The following is a 19,317-nucleotide window of genomic DNA, read 5'->3' on the forward strand; positions in this document are numbered from 1 at the left end:
AGCGTGATGACTCGAGACCACGCGGTTGCGACTCGCAACCACAACGTGACAAGCCGAGACCTCCTGGTTGCGACTCGAGACCGCCTGGTTGCGAGTGGGCTGTCCATTTTGGTTATTGGGCCGATATGTGTAATATGGGCTATCTGTTGACTGGACTATGTGCTACTGTTTGATTTCGTAAATGATAAGGCCGGCCCAGTAACCCACTGTTTACTTGTATGCATGATACGTGGTAGTTATGTGTAAGTTTTTACGTGAATGCTTGTACACCAAACCTGACCTATACCGGTAACCATGTTAGGACGTGGTGACCAACGTATTTGACAAGTGACCTAATCTGCCGAGCAACCCAAGGTGAGTTCACACACTAAAAGCATGCGTCCCGCGGAGGGACACGAACAAACTACCAACTTTGGGAAAAACACTTTTGACCCATTACTCCGGGGGAAACAGAATGGGTAATTACTATCTCCGGGGGAGATACGTTTGGATATTATTTATAAATCACAACTAGCCAGACTAAACGAAACTCTATCACCTTAAGTCCCTGCTTACAGTACCGATTAATCGCCGGGGGCGAACGGGTTATTAGTTGATAGCGCTATTAGGTTTGACAACCTCACACCGTGACCGGGGGAATCGGGCGTGAACTAGTAGACCTTGCAACATGGTCAGTGACGATAGACATTGACTCGGGGCACGAATATTTATATTTCGTCAACAGTTTCGGTATCCACAGTTTAGTGAGCTTACAGATGGGGTAGCTCCCCACAACGTGATTATAAATGCTTTATCTAAACAACTTAAGTTTTTGGTAAACTAAAACTGGACAACTAGTGAACTCACTCAGCATTATTGTTGACCCCCTTACTGCATGCTTTGCAGGTAACCATTGACGAAGGAGCTTGCTGCTTGGGAACGAGTAGTGTCTGTCCACCCTTGTGTTGGGTGTTACCTTATTTTGAACTATGAACTTGTTTAACTACTACTTTACTTATGCTTCCGCTACTTATTACTGTTTGAACTTGAAACCTTAAACTCTGAACTTGATATTTGCTAATCCTATGGTTAGTAAGTATTACTTTTGTTATCAACTTAATTATTCAGTATAATTGGTGGCTGGATCCTGGTCAGTCACGCCCTCGAAGCGGGTGTTATCCGCAGGTGGATTTTGGGGGTGTGACAGATTGGTATCAGAGCCATTGGTTATAGTGAACTTGGTTTTAAAAAGGGGAAAAATCTTTTTGGAGAAAACCAGACTATAACCTGTGACTCGCGACGACACTACACTCCAAGTGCAAGGCTCAACCTTTTGACCTCATAGCTCGGACCAGTGTCTACCTGTTTGCTTACCTTATGTTTCCTGTTTTACTATACGTACTAGTGTGCCTAATTAGATAGATACACCTCTCTCTTCTATCTCATTCTCGCTACATTACAACATCACACTCATACTGTGTTTTCTGGTTATGAAGACAATGAGTGGACGCGGAAGAGGAAACATCAACATGACTCAGGCTCAATTCACTAACCTGCTTAACACAGTGGCTGCAGCTTTCGCAGCTCACCCTATAGGTAAGCTCGTTGTTTTAGGATGTTTAGATCCTACCGCCACATCGTCTTTTCGCCTCTAAATCCATACGCTTCGCTTCTCACGAACAGGTCAGCATGCACCTGCGCAACCACCCGTGTGTACTTTCAAAACTTTCATGGATTGCAAGCCTCTCCCTTTCAACGGCACTGAGGGTGCCATAGGTCTTCTGCACTGGATAGAGAAAGTTGAAGCTGTCTTTGCTGTCTGTGAGTGTCCCCCTGCGAATTGGGTGAAATTTGCTACTGCTACGCTTGAAGGAAACGCGCTTTCTTGGTGGAAGGCGCAAATTCAAATGTTTGGATTGGAAACTGCTAATGCTACGGCATGGGAGGATTTCAAGGACATGATTAAGGAGGAGTACTGTCACCGGGATGACATCCACAAGCTTGAGAACGAGTACTATGCGCTTAAGATGGTTGGGTCAGAGATTGAAACCTACACCAAACTGTCCAATGACTATGCTGCTCTTTGCCCAAATATGTCTCGACCTATGTATCGAAGAATCGAACTGTACATCAAGGGTTTGGCTCCAGAAATTCGAAGCCATGTAACTTCAGCCAACCACACTACCATTCAGCCGATTGTTCGACTTGCTCACAAACTTACTGATCAGGCCGTAGAAGAGGGCAGGTTGCCCAAAAGGATCAGTGCTACTGTCGGAACTTCTAGTGACAACAAGCGTAAATGGGAAGGAAATCAAAGCAAGGATGCTAACCCCACTCAGGCCCCAGCGCAGCAAAGGAAAACTGAAAGCAACCAGGGCACTCAACAACAGGGTGGCTATCGCGGTAACCACCCCAAGTGCAACAAGTGCAATCGACATCACAGTGGGCAGTGTGTGAAAGGTCAGTGTCAGCGATGTAACAAAATGGGGCATGAGGCCAAAGACTGTAGGAGTCCACGTCCTGTGGGGCAGAACCAGCAGCAACAACATCACGGGAATGCCAAGGGTTGTTTCCAGTGTGGAGCTGAGGGGCACTATAAGAAGAATTGCCCTGAACTAAACCAGAACCGCAACAACAATCAGGGAGCTGGAAACAACGATCAGAACAACAATGCTGGGAATGGTGCTAGAGGAAGGGCTTTTGTGATTGGAGCTGGAGAAGCAAGGAATGACCCCAATGTCGTGGCGGGTAAGTTCCTACTCGATGATCGTTATGTTTCTGTATTATTTGATTCTGGAGCCGATGCTAGTTATGTATCCCTACGTATTAGTAAGAAGCTTAAGCGTCCGCTTTCGTTACTAAGTTCTCATCATATCGTCGAGTTAGCTAATGGTAGAAACATCGAGGCCTCACATGTTATCAAAGGCTGCAAATTAGAACTGTCTGGTCAGACATTTAGTATCGATCTTTTCCCTGTTACTCTTGGAAGCTTCGACGTCGTTATTGGTATGGATTGGTTATCCAAGCATCGCGCTGAGATCCTCTGTCAAGAGAAAGCAGTTCGTATTCCCCGTCGTTCTGGCAAACCCCTCATTGTACAAGGTGGCAAAGGCGGAGAAATCTCCGGCGTTATCTCTTTCTTGAAGGCCCAGAAGTGTTTACGAAAAGGGCACACCGCTATCTTAGCACTTGTCACCAACACGCAGGAAAAGGAAAAGAGGATTGAAGATTTTCCGGTAGTGCGTGACTACCCCGAGGTATTTCCCGAGGAATTACCTGGACTCCCTCCCCACCGTCAGGTTGAATTTCAAATCGAGCTAGCTCCCGGAGCAGCGCCTATAGCTCGTGCGCCTTATCGACTAGCCCCCGCAGAATTGAAGGAACTCTCTACTCAGCTACAGGAACTATTGGATAAAGGGTTTATCCGCCCTAGTTCATCACCCTGGGGAGCACCGGTACTCTTTGTTAAGAAGAAGGATGGCACGTTCCGAATGTGTATTGACTATCGTGAGCTGAACAAGGTTACCATCAAGAATCGTTACCCTCTCCCGCGAATCGACGACCTATTTGATCAGTTGCAAGGATCGAGTTACTATTCTAAGATTGACCTGCGATCAGGCTACCATCAGTTAAGGGTCCGTAATGAAGACATCTCCAAAACTGCATTCAGAACTCGTTATGGTCATTATGAATTCCTCGTTATGCCCTTTGGAATGACCAACGCGCCCGCGGTATTCATGGATCTCATGAACAGAGTGTGCAAACCCTACCTCGACAAGTTTGTGATCGTGTTTATAGACGACATCCTGATCTACTCGAAAAGTCAGGAAGAGCATGAACAGCACCTACGCTTTATCCTCGAACTCCTTCGCAATGAGCAACTGTATGCCAAGTTCTCGAAATGCGACTTCTGGCTTCGGGAGGTCCATTTCCTTGGGCACGTGGTTAACAAGGATGGAATCCACGTCGACCCAGCTAAAATCGACTCTATAAAGAATTGGCCTACCCCTAAGACTCCGACCGAAGTCCGCCAATTCTTGGGACTAGCAGGATACTATCGAAGATTTATCATGGGATTCTCAAAGATCGCTCAGCCTCTCACGGCTCTTACTCAGAAGGGTATGGTTTACAAATGGGGTGAAGCTCAGGAAACCGCGTTTCAGAAGCTAAAGGATAATCTCTGTAGTGCTCCTATTCTCTCGTTGCCTGAAGGCACTGACGACTTTGTGGTTTACTGTGATGCGTCCATCCATGGGCTCGGTTGTGTGTTAATGCAACGCGACAAGGTTATTGCTTACGCCTCTCGACAACTCAAGACGCACGAGAGGAACTACACGACGCATGACTTGGAACTAGGAGCAGTGATCTTTGCGCTTAAGATATGGAGACATTACCTGTACGGTACCAAGTGCACCATTTACACCGACCACAGGAGTCTCGAGCATATCTTCAAGCAAAAGGAATTAAACATGCGACAGCGTCGATGGGTCGAACTTCTGAATGATTATGAATGCGCCATCAAGTACCATCCGGGCAAGGCCAATGTTGTGGCAGACGCCCTCAGCCGAAAGGACACTACGCCCAAGCGCGTGCGAGCATTGCAACTCACCATCCAGTCTAATCTCCCTACCCAGATTCGAAATGCTCAGACTGAAGCTCTGAAACCGGAAAACATCAGGGCCGAGTCCCTGCGAGGATCAAGACAACGATTAGAGCAAAAAGAAGACGGCGCCTACTATGTGGCAGGTCGCATTTGGGTCCCACTCTACGGAGACCTACGAGAACTGGTGATGGACGAAGCCCATAAGTCCCGTTATTCAGTACATCCTGGTTCAGATAAGATGTACCACGACTTAAGAACCACATACTGGTGGCCTGGCATGAAAGCCCACATAGCAGCCTACGTTGGCAAATGTTTGACCTGCGCAAGAGTCAAGATCGAGTATCAGAAACCAGCAGGCCTACTCCAGCAACCGGAAATCCCGAAGTGGAAATGGGAACAGATTTCCATGGATTTTGTTACAGGACTACCTAGATCCCAACGCGGGAATGACACTATTTGGGTGATAGTAGATCGATTGACTAAGTCTGCACACTTTCTGGCCATTAAGGAAACAGACAAGTTTTCTACCTTGGCGGAAATCTATTTAAAGGAAGTAGTCTCCAGGCACGGGGTGCCAACTTCTATTATTTCCGACCGAGACGCTCGTTTTACTTCCGAGTTGTGGCAAGCTATGCACAAATCCTTTGGCTCACGTTTGGACATGAGCACCGCTTACCACCCACAAACGGATGGGCAGTCTGAACGCACCATCCAAACCCTGGAAGACATGCTTAGAGCATGTGTGATCGATTTTGGCAAGAACTGGGAGAAACATCTACCGCTGGTGGAATTCTCCTACAATAACAGCTACCACACTAGCATTCAGGCGGCACCTTTTGAGGCATTGTACGGTCGTAAATGCCGATCACCTCTCTGCTGGGCGGAAATCGGTGATAGTCAACTCACAGGCCCAGAACTGGTGGTAGATACAACGGAAAAGATTTCCCAGATCAGACAACGCATGGCGGCAGCTCGTGACCGTCAGAAAAGCTACGCTGATAAGCGTAGGAAACCGCTAGAATTCAAGGTCGGGGACCGGGTTCTACTTAAAGTCTCACCCTGGAAGGGTGTGGTTCGTTTCGGTAAACGAGGCAAGCTGAATCCACGATATGTTGGACCATTCGAAATTACCGAGAAAATCGGTAAGGTTGCTTATAGATTGAACCTGCCTGCAGAGCTGAGTGCAGTGCACAATGTCTTTCACGTGTCTAATCTGAAGAAGTGTCTGTCGGATGAAACACTCATAATTCCTTTCAAGGAACTCACTATTGATGAACAGCTACACTTTACTGAGGAACCGATTGAGATCACGGATCGAGAGATCAAAACCCTCAAACGTAGCCAGATACCTCTCGTGCGAGTTCGTTGGAACTCACGACGCGGCCCAGAGTTTACCTGGGAGCGGGAAGACCAGATGAAGTCTAAGTATCCCCAGTTGTTCCCAAACGAAAACCCCAGCACTAAAGCTACAACCGAATTTCGGGACGAAATTCCAAACTAACGGGGGGATGATGTGACACCCCGTTGAAACACGCTAGCTTGGTAGTGGCTGCCTTAACTTTCGGGACGAAAGTTCTTAAAACTTGGGGATAATGTGACACTCTAGGTTTTTCCGAACGAACACCTTGTAATGTTTTGAGTATATAAAGGTTATTAAATGAAAACGTGATCTTTATTTGCATAATGTGTGTTGTATGTACGTATTCTATATATTTATGAGAGCCGAGACCACGACCCGAGACCATGACTCGCAACCACTCGGTTGCGAGTGGGCCACTCGGTCTCGAGTGGGCCTTTGGGCCGTAACCGGCTTGGGCCAAAAACCCCTTAGCCAACTTGACACTTGGTATATAATCCCCAACATTTCCCCACTTTCCTTCATTTGTTACACAACACACATCCACACTCCTTCTATTTCTCTCTCAACTAGAAACCCCAAACAACATCCCATCTCTTCCAACTTTCGGACCAAGCAAGGATCTCGGACAAGGACTCGGTCAAGACCATCACTCGGACACTTCATCTTCTCTCATTTTCTTCCTTTATTTCGGCTCCTCCTTCTTCTAACCGGTTAGTGTTCTATTTTGTGTGGTAGATGCCTTACATGTTTGATGAATGAAATGTTCATGAACTAGAATGTGTTTGGTTAGAAACATTATGCATGATTTTTTTAGGATGTTTTATGAGTTTGGCATTATGTGTAAACCACTATGTTTGAATGCTTGATGACATGTTTAAAATGACTAACAAATGGTAGTTTAAGAATGATTATGGCCAACCAATCTATGCTTCATTGTCTCTTGTAAAAATGATGTTGTTAAACATGAGATTTCGGCTACAAAAATGTATGTTTCTTGTTCTTGCATGATGATCTTGCTAGAAATATGTGATTTTTGGTTCAAAAATGTATGATTATGTTAAGGTGAAAACCCTAGAAAACTATGAATATAGGATGAACTTGTTTGAATGTGGTTCGAAGATTTCAAAAAGGCAAAGTTTGATCTATTTTGGTTTAAGGGTCAGATTAGGAAAAGTGTTAGTAGAAACCTTATTGGTTGTTTCCTGATTTGGGCCTGATTACTTGGTACAAATTGGACTGATGCATCTGCATCATCACGTGTACATGAAAGGGACAGCATTACGACTCGCAACCATGGCATGACAACTCGAGACCACGCAGTTGCGACTCGCAACCATGGCATGACAACTCGAAACCACACGATTGCGACTCGAGACTACGACGGTTGCGACTCGCAACCACAGCGTGATGACTCGAGACCACGCGGTTGCGACTCGCAACCACAACGTGACAAGTCGAGACCTCCTGGTTGCGACTCGAGACCGCCTGGTTGCGAGTGGGCTGTCCATTTTGGTTATTGGGCCGATATGTGTAATATGGGCTATCTGTTGACTGGACTATGTGCTACTGTTTGATTTCGTAAATGATAAGGCCGGCCCAGTAACCCACTGTTTACTTGTATGCATGATACGTGGTAGTTATGTGTAAGTTTTTACGTGAATGCTTGTACACCAAACCTGACCTATACCGGTAACCATGTTAGGACGTGGTGACCAACGTATTTGACAAGTGACCTAATCTGCCGAGCAACCCAAGGTGAGTTCACACACTAAAAGCATGCGTCCCGCGGAGGGACACGAACAAACTACCAACTTTGGGAAAAACACTTTTGACCCATTACTCCGGGGGAAACAGAATGGGTAATTACTATCTCCGGGGGAGATACGTTTGGATATTATTTATAAATCACAACTAGCCAGACTAAACGAAACTCTATCACCTTAAGTCCCTGCTTACAGTACCGATTAATCGCCGGGGGCGAACGGGTTATTAGTTGATAGCGCTATTAGGTTTGACAACCTCACACCGTGACCGGGGGAATCGGGCGTGAACTAGTAGACCTTGCAACATGGTCAGTGACGATAGACATTGACTCGGGGCACGAATATTTATATTCCGTCAACAGTTTCGGTATCCACAGTTTAGTGAGCTTACAGATGGGGTAGCTCCCCACAACGTGATTATAAATGCTTTATCTAAACAACTTAAGTTTTTGGTAAACTAAAACTGGACAACTAGTGAACTCACTCAGCATTATTGTTGACCCCCTTACTGCATGCTTTGCAGGTAACCATTGACGAAGGAGCTTGCTGCTTGGGAACGAGTAGTGTCTGTCCACCCTTGTGTTGGGTGTTACCTTATTTTGAACTATGAACTTGTTTAACTACTACTTTACTTATGCTTCCGCTACTTATTACTGTTTGAACTTGAAACCTTAAACTCTGAACTTGATATTTGCTAATCCTATGGTTAGTAAGTATTACTTTTGTTATCAACTTAATTATTCAGTATAATTGGTGGCTGGATCCTGGTCAGTCACGCCCTCGAAGCGGGTGTTATCCGCAGGTGGATTTTGGGGGTGTGACAAATGTCTTCCCTGAAGATCTTCCTGGTCTTCCTCGTCCTCGATCTATTGATTTTCATATCGATCTCATACCTGGTAAGACTCATGTTGCCAAAGCCCCATACCAACTTGCACCCTCTGAGATGCAAGAGTTGTCTAGTCAACTGCAAGAACTACTCGATAAAGGTTTTATACGTCCAAGTACCTCACCTTGGGGTGCCCCTGTGCTATTCGTCAAGAAAAAGGATGGTTCATTTCGCATGTGCATCGACTACCGTGAACTTAACAAACTCACCGTCAAGAATCGTTATCATCTCCCTCGTATCGATGATCTGTTTAACCAACTCCAAGGCCCGAGTTGTTTCTCTAAAATCGACCTTCGATCTGGTTATCATCAGCTCCGTGTTCTCGAAGAAGATATCCCCAAAACTGCATTTCGCATCCGTTATGGGCACTACGAGTTCGTGATCATGCCTTTTGGTCTAACCAACACACCCGCTGTGTTCATGGACCTTATGAATCGTTTTTGTAAACCTTATCTGGATCGTTTTGTGATAGTCTTTATTGATGATATTCTTATTTATTCGAAAACCCGAGCTGGTCATGAATGACATTTACGCCTCATGTTAGAACTTTTACGTGGTGAACGCTTATACGCAAAGTTTTCTAAGTGCGAATTTTGGATTAATGAAATACAATTTCTCGGGCACGTCGTTAGTAAACAAGGAATTCATGTTGACCCTTCCAAAATCGAAGCGGTGAAGAATTGTAGTACGCCTAAATCTGCATCTGAAATTCGTTCCTTTTTAGGATTGGCGGGTTATTACCGTCGATTCATCTCGGACTTTTCAAAGATCGCCATTCGTCTTACTTCATTGACACAGAAAGAGAAACCTATTGCTTGGGGTCCCGAGCAAGAGGAATCTTTTCAAACTCTTAAGAACCTGCTCTGTAACACTCCTGTACTTGCTCTCCCTGATGGGAATGATGATTTTGTGGTGTATTGTGATGCCTTGAACCGTGGCCTAGGCTGTGTGCTCATGCAGCGGGACAAGGTCATCGCTTATGCCTCCCAACAGCTCAAAATACTTGATAAAAACTATACTACCCACGACCTAGAGCTCGGCGCAGTTGTTTTTGCGATAAAGATTTGGTGGCACTACCTATATAGTACTAAGTGTGTGGTTTTCACTGACCATAAGTGCCTGCAGCACATCTTTAACCAAAAGGAACTGAATATGCGTCAGCGACGATGGGTGGAGTTACTTAACGACTATGACCTATAAATACACCCATTGACCCTTCAGAGTAAATTAGAATGAGTTAGGGGTTGTTTGGCAATATCGGAATGGTTAAATACTGAACCAGTAAGAGGCCTGAACCATTAAGTGCTGAACCAGTAAGAGGTCTGAATCAATAAGAGCATGTATAATACTTAACCGTTCAGAGGCAAATGTTCGACAATTCAGATTAGAGGTCTTAACCATTAAGACTGTAACGCCCTGCGTTTTGAAACTTTCATCTTTTGGCAAGTCTCGTCGTACCTCCTACCTTGTGATGTTTGTAATCTCGAGACGATCGATCATAATGGAAATGAAACTATATGAGTCTTAATTATGTATGAAACTATGTGAAACTTTTACTCTATGTGATGCTTTATACATGAACGATATGAATCTTGACTCTTATGATACTTGACTCTTGTGAATACTTGGCTCTTGTGAATACTTGGCTCTTGTGAAACTTGACTCTTGTGATACTATGAATCTCGACCCTTGTGATGCTAGAAACTTGACACTTGTTATGCTTGATACTTATTGAACGAGAAACTTTGATACTTGGTTGAACGAGAAACTTGATACTTATTGAACGAGAAACTTTGGTACTTGACTGAACGAGAAACTAGCTTACACGCAACTTGAAACATGAAAACTTCTTCTGTATTTATGATACTTGAACATTTAGACGTAATAATACTCTATGTAACGACTACACACAATAATACACAACGCAACACTTAATCTAGCTTGCAAAACAAACATAAGTCGGAAAACTAGCAAACGGGTCTCGGCTGTCCGAATGGGCATCCGATCGGATGACCATCCGCTCGGATGACCATCCGATCGAATGGCCATTCGACCCGAAAGCCATCCGACCCCTTGCACACTTACACCAACTTAGTTGTCACTATCACCTAAAAATACACCCCTTGACCCTTCATTCTCACCTTTACTCTCTGCCATTCGACCTCACGCACTCTCAGCCACTTTAATCAAGGTTCAAGCCCATTTTGTAAGTATTTCTCCTAAATCCTTGTACAACTTTCATCATTTAACACTTCTACACCATATTCTTCATCAAAATCACACGAACACTTCAACTTTTTCACGAAAACCAACCGATTTGGGCCTCTTGAAGGTGTTTTCTACTCATTTGCTTGTGCAAACTGTGGTGGAGCATCATTTAATCAAGATTGGCCCCAGATCTAAAGGATTTTCACAACTTTTATACAAAACCTAAATGAATCTCACACTTTTTACAACAGATCTGATGGAATTTCACATGTTTCCGGCTCAGATCTGATGAACATCACGTTTTACAACTAATTTTCGAACTTTTCTTCAATTTTATACAAAACATGGGTGAAATCAGACTCAAACAAACTTTCGACTCGTTCCTTAGTCGAAAGCCGGCTTGAAAACTGAACTCCACCAGAAAACGGGCCGGTTGACGGTCCAAACATGAAACTCATCAGAAACAGCTCATTGGTTCAAAAAGGGGTGGTTCCCGTCCGACCAAACGAGCTGGGTTTGAGACGTTTCTGTTGTTTGACACGTCGTCACACCGTTCCCGTTAACTCAAACTCAGAAATTTCACGAAACTTCACTCACTAACCATCTGTCCGAATGGCCATTCGTCTTGATGATCTGATTATGATGACACTTGTTGTTTGTTTTACAGGACACTATGATCAAAAACCTTGAAAACATTAATAGTTCTCAAACACCCACCGTTTGAATGGTCATCCGTCCGGATGACCATCCGCTAGGTAGTCTGTCAGACACTTTTACTCGATTTTCGCACTATTCGACACTCTGTTTCCAATTGGGTTAGCACTTAGAGGACTTATGCTCTGTTCCCGCCCGCAGGCTGATCCAGCGCTCCCTTCGATCCAATTAAACAGTGTTTGGTTTTAAGCACCCACTGTGAGTATACTCGATCCCTTTTTGTTTTAAACACTTTTGGGATGCAACATGTATTCTATATCAAGACACTTGACACTTGAAATTTATTTGAAACATACTCTATCCGCATTAAACATGAAACACGATACTTGTGATACTTGAGACTTTTATGCTATGTGAACGTTTAATCCCTGTGTGTAGTTCCGCCTTAACAATTATAGCGCTATAGGAGTAACGCCCGCCCCCCTTGAGTCTTGGGGTATTGTTAGGATGAGACATTTTAACCTCCCGTTATTTTTTGGGAAAGGCACTTTAATGCGTTGGAAACTCGGGCTATCACTTGGACTGCGTTAACTAGCATGGTGAAACTTGTTATATGTTTCGTGTTGGATATGAGTTTTTAAAACTATTATGCTACGTATTCAAACTTGTATGCTCGCCAACATTTTGTTGATTGTATTTTAATACATGTTGCAGGTTGATAGTACCCGAGGAATCAAGAAAACAAGCTAGGATGATGCTTAGAAACTCATCTTAGATAATTAGCTAATTTTGAATAATATTTGGATATTTATGTTGTTTTGATAGACTATGATGGTTGTGGAACGTGTTTGACATTTTAGACGAATTTATGAAACTTAATTAATCATTACCGAAACAAATGGTGTTGTGAATTCTCTTGAGCAATCTGATTCGCTTAGTGCCGCGGCCCGATGTTTACGCCATCGGTTGGGGTGTGACACAGACTTTGTATAAATCTTAACCATTCAGAGGCAAATGTCTAAACCATTCAGACATCTGCTCGTGAAACAAACAATCTAAACCATTAAGTGTTGAACTAGTAAGAGATATGAACCATTAAGAGCCTCATTAAGAGGTAAACAAACAGCCCCTTAATAGCGTAAATTATATATATTATATAAAAGTGAAAATAGAAGTTGGAAAAAAAAAACTTGAGTTCATATATCGTATAATAATAAATGATAAACATATTCATATACACTTTAATAGAGAGTAGCACAAACATATAATTAAAAACTTTGTTATTTTAAAATGATAACAAACAAATAGACTTGGAGTTATAAAACTAATTATTGTTATAAATTTATCATCATTATAAAAATAATGTAATGCGTGATACAAATAAGAATGGAATTAAAAAAAAAGTAATGTATGGCTTTATAATCAATTTGTTTATAAACTAGATTTACTGCCGCCGCATCACGGCGGGGGTCGTTTATATCACAGTAGATGAAAGCCTGATGCTTGTTGCATTGCTACATGAAGTTCTTGTGTTTCATTTAGATAGCCTACCTATCTACCCAAGGCTATACAAAATATTGTTGTATCAATTTGTTTACAACTTAACTTTCCAACACCAGCTGTATTAGGTTCGATAAGTTGTAGAAACATGTTTCTCTGTTGTACATTTCTGGAAGACGGTAGCCATAGGCGTTCCGGCTTATGCCAGGCTTTCGACTGCATAGTGTGCCCGGGCTGTAGCCATCCAAAAAGTGGTTCCCTTTGACATCATTCTTCAGGTGCTTTCTTTGAGGCGTGGCTTTATTCTGCAGTGTTAAGGAAGTAGACACGTTAACATTAAGCAAACGTCAATGTCTTAAGAACGCACTTGTCAACGACTTCAGTTGAAAGCAATTCTAAAAATTGTGACTACAATCCTAATAGGTAATTCTTAGGCATGCTATAAGCAACTCCAAGTTGATCGGTTAAGTGTTTATCTACACAAAATACGAAATCTAATTACACAAAAACCACTTTAACATAACACAACATGAGCACATCTACAAAATTCACTTATCATGCATTAGTGGTGCTCACGGTTTGGTTTCAAACCATGAAACTGTTCGAATCGGTCATCGGTTCAGTTTTAGTGTCGTGTTTTTTTGGTTGATCAGTTGGAAGTAAACGGTTTGGTGTGCGGTTTACACGGGAAACCGACTGTATAAACCGTGCCAATTTTTTATTTTATATACGATATATGTATAAAGAAACTTTTTTCAGTGAACGTAGGCTTAGTTTATATTGGACTAAGTGATCCTGTTTCTCATAGTTGTAAGTAAAATATGTTAATGAGAAACTTTTTTCAAGTGAATGGAATATTGGACTTCCATTTCCAATCTATGATATTATGCTTAATTCATAGTCACGTTAGATCTCTTTTTTGAAAGATTTATCATCTACAATGTGTACCTTCAAGCTAATGCTTTCGATCTTATCATCCAGATTAGGAAACGCAGCCACAGTAACCAAGAGATACACCCCACGCCACTCGATGTAAAAGCTAAAATAATAAATATTATAAATAAAAATGTTTTTGTAATTACAAAGACAAAGAACGAATGAATATACATTTCCCTTAAGCTACCAAACCGAGTAATACCAACAAGTTGGACTATGGTTGCCTCGACTACAACGGGAGAAGGAATGAAGATCGTGTTCATTGGGTTATCCGCCATGTCTTTACCAACGAAAGGTTGCTCGAGCACGATTTTGATCTTATGGGCATCAAGTTGTTCTTTTGGACCTATGCCACTCAACATCAAAAGTTGTGGGCTTCCTAGAGCACCAGCAGATAGTATGACTTCATTCTTTTTTCCACCTTTTAGATAAGCCTTGTGCTTATTCCCAAATGAATCTTTAAACGCGACGCCATAAGCCAACGGCCTTGATTTCCCTGTAAAAAATCACACAAGTAAGACACTGAACAATAGACACATACATGTTGCCATATTGGCATAACAATAAATATATACCAACCTTTGGTCTTAAATAAGATTTTTTCAACAGTTGCATGTAGAAGAACAGACAACCCTTTAGGATTTGCATATTGTAACAAATCTGCAGCGGTATGTCGCGTCCCATGTTCATCAAAAATCGAACCAGCCAGTTTAGTCCAGCGATATGATCATAAGTAAACCCATTGTCAGGTTTGACTCCAGCTTCCACTAGTGCAGCTCGAAACGCGGACTGCCACTTCTTCGGTTCAGGCTTAGAAACCATTACCTTTTCTGCCCATTCGTAAGACTCGCGAATCAATCTTTTGTCCATTAATCTAGCTTCCTTATTAAACTTTGGTTCGCCACGCGAATAAAAACCAGCATTAATAGAAGTACCACCACCCAAGACTCGCGGACGCGCGTTTATAACTCCTTCTGAACTAAACCGCTGAGAGGGAGAATTTGGAGATGTATCCAAGAAATATGATCCAAAATTCATTACTTGGGTAATGTTGGGATTTCCGTAAGGTGAGCCGCCGCGTTCGAGAAGTAAAACCGAGTAGTTTGTAGATAACGTGGTGGCCAACGGGATTCCAGTCGTGCCTCCCCCGATGACAATGTAGTCATAGAATGAAACTTTGGGAGCTTTTGTTGCTTCTTTCATAAAAGCATACTTTGTAGCTATGGTTGAACAAGTAACAACAATATTAGTTTCATTGACATAGAATTAAAATCAAAATATAACACGTTACAATAGTTGTTGAGGCAGAAAGAGTACATACACGTTTCAGCAAGGCGTAAATCGTGAACGAAAAGACTTGTTACAAGAACACATAGATCAGCTTAAAACATTTCAATAATACGGTTTAGGAGGTTGTAGGCAGTTAAAGTGGACTTTAGGCGACTTTCAAGTTTCAAAACATTTGACCCACACCCCGTTTTACCAACAAAAAATGACCCATTAACAATAAAATGTGTCAAGCTGCCATCTCTGCTTTCTAAGTTGCACAATCACTAAAAAAACATAGACCTTAGTGTGTGTATCTTGAATCCTGGGGTGGTTTAAGTGAAGAAGGCTCGTTTCCAGGCCAAATCCATATCATGTGCTCATGCTCAATGCATTGAATTGACTTTATCTTCACGTTGACTAATTGTATAGCAACATGTACTTCTGAAATGAATTTAACAAAATTATAGTTCGTTAATTATATGGTAATTTACTTAAACCTTCAACTATAGCATACACATAAAGGTATTAAACATGCAGCTATTTACCTATTCTTGGATCAAATCCTGAAAAAACAATAGGCTCCATGCCCCCTTCAAGCTCCGAAAGCACAACCTACAAAGAAACATGAATCGGGCGAAGTCCCAAAGTGTTGTTGAGCCAGTGTTTGGTTATCAGGAACACCAAAGCCAGTGCCACGATATACAGTACATCAACGCCTCAACCGCTAAGTTGCTCAGTGGTCATGTGCTCTACACGTGACTACTTTTAAGTGATCAGCTTAGTTAGTGGAGATGCTAGAGTATATGCCCAAAAGAAAGAAAGAACCGATACCACGAAATATAGCGTCAGATACAGTATTCATGTTTGCATCATCTATGGTTCAAACCATCCTTCAAAGTAAATTTCCTAGTAATTGTGGGAAAGTTAACATTTACCTGTAAAGCCTTTTCCAACAGGCATATGGACACATGAAATTCATCTTGTCCAATAGCAAGTCCAATGTAACCATGCGAATTGGGAAAATAATAAGAGTTCATATGCAATCAATTTTTCTAATAAAATTATCCAACTCACCAAAACAGGAAGAATCAGACACAGTCGTCATATAAAATCAAAGGACGGAGGAGAAAGCTGAAATACGAACAACTTGAAACACCATTGCTGTCGCCGAGGGTTGACGGCGGAACCCTAGTTCGTATTCTGTCAGAGCACCGTCATCGATAGGGCCGCCGGAACAACGGCTGTCAAACCCTAGCGACTTGTTTCCCCTAATTGCCGTCATCTGTGCTCTCACTCTCTCTTTCTGTTTCGTTGTTGTAGTTGCCTTTCTTTTCTCTCCCTTAAATCTACCTCCGTGTGTGACACGTGTCAAGACTCAAGAGACACGCGGCTTCTTTTAGGTGAAGTACAACCTGAAAACATAAATTCACAACCAAACCTTGCAAGATACACTTGCAATGCATACAGTACAAACACTATTAACCAACATATGTTTATAATTGATAGTTTATAATGGTCTAATAGTAACGCATCAAGTGGCCCAATAAATTTAGTTATTGTTAATAAATCTTGCAATTACAAATGTGTGGGTGAATCCAATGTATTGCATTGAGAATGTTAAAATTTGTAAGACTCAATTTTGACCGTTGAAAAAAAGTTTATTTACAATGTTTTGTTACACAAAAGGTGTATCATGTAATCCAAAAAATAAATTATGTTTTACATTTATAGAAACCATAAAAACGAACACCAATATCGGTTCTTCAGTCGGTACTGGCTTGGTTTCGTCACCGCATATGTAGCTTTTAGTAAAATTTATATTGGAATGTCGAGAAAATATTAAACGCAGCCGCATATGTAGTTATCAAAAACCAAACAAACGAAAGTTATATGTTAAAAATAAAAGTGTTGGGTTAAAGACTTATAATTTTTTTATAGCAAAAGGAGTGAAGTTGAAATTAGAAAAACAACAAAGAAAATAAAAAATTAAAGTTGGTGTTCACCCAAACTGAAAAGAAAAAAAGAAACAAAAAGTGAAGTTACTAATTCATCTGGCTTGCAAATGTTATTATTAATAAAATAATAATATTGTAATATAATAATGTTGAAATCCAGTAGAGTTGACAAATGGCAATTTGGCCCTTTTACTTACAATTTGCATTATGATTTATCTCTAATGGGTCAAACAGGTAAATCCAAAAAGTTAGCTTAAAAGGAAACTAGTCAAACGAGTTACATTTGCTTATTATAGTTTATTGTGATCATATCTGACACACTAACTACTTATACAACATTTTGAATCTTTTGGAGAAAAGGAGTGTTGGGTCAACCTAAAGATTTCAACCCATACCGAAAGTTACAAGTTGACCCAAACCCCCTTTGACCAGCCCGAATTAACACGTTGAAAACATAGAACTCACAGTTGTATTCGGTCCATACAATTGTCTGCTTTTCAAGATCATACAAGAAGAGCTTATCCAAGAGTATCAATTCTGCAAAATTTAAAAAAAGAAATGACAAGGAATGAGTTATGGATTTAATCTCATTAATTAATGTGATAATTATGTGGTTAACTACCTCCCAATACAATTGTCCCTTTCACTTGTGGAGCCCATGTAATTCTCTTGCCACCCCAAACAAATTAAATCATCCTGCAAGATTTTGATGCATTTACATTCATTTTATTAAAAAGCATAATTCATATACACTCCTCAAAATTTACATAATATCATACCCAAATGCAAGTTCTCCTTGTAACAGATTTGAAAATGGGTATGTCTAATATTTTGATTTTTGTTTAGTAAATACCAAGTTTTGAGGTGATATATAAAACAGTGTTATACAACTAAAAATGGTCAACTGCTAGTCACACCTAGGAGCAAATTGACCCAAAGATAATTTAATAATCCCATAACGGCCAGAAACATATGTAGAACTGTAAAGCAGCAGATGCATCATTAAAGCAGTTAAAATCCTAAATGTACAGGGGAAACGAGCAAAGCTCAACACTGCTAGCGGAGCATCTGAATTCCCCTATGTTCGAGAATCGAGACCATCAACTCTTAAGAGTCGTAGAAGGAAAAAAAGCTCTAAAGGGTTTGCAAGACAGAGGATACTTACATATGTAAACAGATAATCATGAGGATGAACCTTCAATGAAAGTGAATTTTCAAAATGGAATGTGACTACAGGAAGCTCATCATCAACACTGCGATCATAATCGTTATCATTGTTTTAACATAATAATAATAATAAGAAGAAGAAGAAGAAAAAGGTTACCACCAAATGCCTCAAAATCAAGTTTTTTTTCCTTTTAGGGATGGATACTAGTCCTCTAAAATGCAGGTTATGAAGAAAGAAAGTTCCTTAAAAATAGTTACCTCATACCCCTACTTCCAATGCATGTAAAATTGTCATGAAGAACACGTGATCGCATATCGAACTGCACTGCTAGTATCTAAAAGAAAAGAAACAAAAATAACAAGCACATAAAACAAAAAGATAAAACTTCCTTCCAAATGAAAGCTAAGACTAGCCAGTTAGTTTAACCAACAATAAATCAGTAAAAATGATTAAGAATTTACCTTATTCACCAGTGGCTTGTAGATCACTTCTGGGAGATATACCAATGATGTACCACTATCTATTACTGCCTTTCTCTTCTCTATTGCTCCATTTGAAAGATTCAAAAACTCCATACCGACTTCAATTCCCGTCACATAGGCAGTGTAATGTTCCCTATAGATGTACGGGTTGATCTCGATGGTACACCACCACCGTCGTGGAATGCATTATGCCTAAGGATTTTTTCGTCTTCTGATCAACGTCTTCAGCAGCATAGATACATAATTACGGTGATCATCACTATGATCATCGTTGCGATCGTATGTATGACTATCATGTTCATCACAATGGGTCTCAAGGTGATGAAAAATCACCCCGCTAAAGTAGAAGCAGCTGAAGTGATTTTTCATCACCTTAGCGGGGTGATTTTTCATCACCTTAACACCCATTGTGATGAACACAATAGTCATACATTCGATCGCAACGGTGATCGTAGTGATGATCACCGTAAAGATGCATCTATGCCGCTGAACAAATGCGAGCATATGTCTCCAGACGTTGATTAATGCGAAAAAATCCTTCGGGATTTGCATTC

At 41.4% G+C, this 19,317-nt stretch overlaps 1 pseudogene; it reads right to left on the reverse strand.

Moving 5' to 3' along the window:
• Positions 1-13,901: 13,901 nt before the first annotated feature.
• Positions 13,902-17,095, reverse strand: LOC110872326 (annotated as a pseudogene).
• Between the last annotated feature and the right edge of the window lie 2,222 nt (positions 17,096-19,317).

This window comes from Helianthus annuus, chromosome 1 (assembly GCF_002127325.2).
Source record: "Helianthus annuus cultivar XRQ/B chromosome 1, HanXRQr2.0-SUNRISE, whole genome shotgun sequence".
NCBI classification, from domain to species: Eukaryota; Viridiplantae; Streptophyta; class Magnoliopsida; order Asterales; family Asteraceae; genus Helianthus; species Helianthus annuus.